Genomic DNA, 3,082 nt, shown 5'->3' with positions numbered 1-3,082 from the left:
ATATGGGAAGCCAATACTAAACATTTGTAATAAACTTAATGCTATTTTAAAAAAAGAGAAAGAAAGAAAGAAAGAAAGAAGAAAGAAAGAAAGAAAGAAAGAAAGAAAGAAAGAAAGAAAGAAAGAAAGAAAGAAAGAAAGAAAGAAAAGAGAAAGAAAGAAAGAAAGATGGTTAACCTCTCTTGAGACTCGCACCTTCACAAGACGTGCTTGTTAGAGGACTTTTCCTTTGCTCTGCTGCAAGACACGATGGCATGTGTGGCATTGTCAGCCCAGAAGTGTCTTCCAGCCACATCTTGCCCTGTTTTTGCTAAAAACTGTGGCCTAGGCCAGATGTACTAACCTGTCCAGCAACAGAACCACTGTCTGCCAGATTGAGGGGCTGCAGTTTTGGACTGCAATTTCACCTACAGCACTAGACTGCTGCCCCTGCCACCTGGAGACCCTGCTATCCCACTACCTGGAGACCTCTCAGCTGCTGCCCCTGATGCCCTGAGCCAACAGCACCAATATCACAGATACCTTAGGTGAAACACTGCTATATAGCTACACTATATAGGACCCCTTAAGCTCAAGAAGGGGCTGGGCCAGTTCAAGCCAGGACAATATGTGATTTCTGGAAGGCAATGAATTTCCTGTTTTGCCATTCAGGTACTTTGGGTGATATACTGCTATTAGGTACTCAGGCCAATAAGGGAGAACAAATAGCAACGGTAAAATCTGGCCTGAAAATAATCACACTTAATGTGAATGGACTAAATGTGCCAATCAAGAGAAAAAAAGTAGCAGAATGGATAAAAACTAAGACTATTAAAATGTTGACCATCAGAAATGCTACTAAAAAAAAGAAGAGAAAGACAGACTCCAAATCAAAGCCTGGAAATAAAAATATACCAAGCAAATTGTAACCTCTAGAAAGCAAAAGTGGCAATACTAATTTCTGATAAAGTAGACTTCAAAATGAGAACCACCATAATGGTGCAACCATTCTGGAAGGCAGTTTGGCACTTCCTCAACAAGTTGAACATAGAAATTCCATATGACCCAGCTATTCCATTTCTAGGAATAGAAGCTGAGAATAAGAAAATGGAGGCACAAACTAAGATTTGTACACCAATGTTCATAGCAGCATTATTCACCATCAAAAGAACATGGAAACAGCCCAAATGTCCAACCACAAATGAATGGATTGAGAAATTATGGTACAGTCACACAATGGAATACTATATAGCGGGCAGGAGCAATGATTTTGTAAATTATTACTGAACTTGAGAGGGACTGGAGAGCATTATGCTGAATGAACTAACTCAGTTCCACAAGGATAAATATTGTATAAAACCGTTATTGCAGAACGAGTATAAAGATCCAGGAGGGGTGGGAGAGGGTGGAAGGAGAGGGATGTGGATGTACAGAGGGAAGGGAGATTAATCATTGGGTTGTACAATTTGATGGGGGCGGGGGAGTAAGGGAAATTGAAAGAATTTGTTTAAATTTGTATTCAAATTTCATAAATAAACTAGTAAGGGAAAAAAAAGACAAGGAAGAGCAATACATACTGGTTAAGGGCACAATAGATCAAGAAGACATAACGTTGATCAACATTTATGCACCAAAAGACAGAACTGCAAAATACATAAAATAAAGGCTAACAGAAATGAAGAATGAAATAGACAGCATTACAACAGAGGTAGGATATTTCAACACATTGCTATCACTAAAAGATGGGTCAACTCAAAAGAAACTCAACAAAGATGAAAAAGATCTAAACTATACAATCAGCCAAATCACCCTTGTGGATGTATTCAGGGTACTGCACTCAACTAAAAATCAATTCACTTTCTTCTCAAGTGCACATGATACATTCTCCAGAATCAATCACATATTAAGACACAAAGCAAGCCTTGGCAAATTAAAAAACATTGAAATAATATAAAGTATCTTCTTAGATTGCAATGCCATAAAACTAGAAATTAACCACAGAAGGATAACACTTATAACTCCATTGATGTGAAAACTGAATAACTTTTTGCCAGAACATCATTGGGTTATAAATAAATAAAGAATAAAATAAAAAAAGTTCATTTAAACAAAGGAAAATGGTAATACAACACACCAAAACCACTGGGATACAGCTAAGGCAGCCCTCAGGGGACAGTTCATACCAATAGGCACACACATAAAAAAGGAAGAAAGAAGAAAAATCAATGGTATAACTCAACACCGTCATCAAGTAGAAAAAGATAAACAATCTAATCCTACAACTTCTAGAAGAAAAGAAAATATAAGGACAAGAGCTGAAATCAGTGAGATAAACAAAAAAACAATTGAAACCATCAATGAGGTGAGGAGCTAGTTTTTCTGAAAGGGTCAATAAAATTGATAAACCACTGACAAACTTTTTAAAAGGAGGAAAAAAAGAAAGAGGACCCCTATGACATGACTAAGAAATTATAAAAGTGATATCACAAAAGAACCAGATGAAATGACATAGATAATGTTAAAATACTACGGAAAAACTCAAACCTGTTCCTGAGATGGTTCTGAAGTTTAGGTGGGATAGATTCAAGGTCTTATCTTGGTTCCCGTGGATTCAGTTTCGTTTTCCTCAGCTTCAGCTAAAACTTGCATATGAGCAGTGGGTGGTCTGTTCCACATTAAGTTCCTAGTCTCGTTTTCACAGCTGACATTGAGCTTCTCCAGTGGTTCTTTCCACAGATGTAACAATCTTATTCCTATGCATACCATCAGGTGAAATCCATGTGTAGAATCTGCATATATGTTTCTTATAGAACACATTTGCAATGAATAAGTCATTAACTGCGCAAAATTCAATCATTCTATCTCCAGCTTCATTTCTGTCACCGAGTGCATGTTTCCAAACTACTCATTCTTCTCTGGTCCCAACTTTTGCATTCCAGCTACCTATTAATATGAATGCATCTAGATTGCATGTTCAATAAATCTCTAACTGTAAAAGTTAGAAAAGGTAAAAATCTTTTTCCTCTTCTTTGGCTCTGATTGTTGGTGCATATATCTGAAAGACAGTTTTATTCACTGGACTTCTTTGTATGGATATGGATAG

The sequence above is a fragment of the Elephantulus edwardii genome, unplaced genomic scaffold (assembly GCF_000299155.1).
Source record: "Elephantulus edwardii isolate Elephantulus edwardi_28Jun2011 unplaced genomic scaffold, EleEdw1.0 scaffold00012, whole genome shotgun sequence".
In the NCBI taxonomy this organism is placed as follows: domain Eukaryota; kingdom Metazoa; phylum Chordata; class Mammalia; order Macroscelidea; family Macroscelididae; genus Elephantulus; species Elephantulus edwardii.
This window is presented reverse-complemented; position numbering follows the sequence as displayed.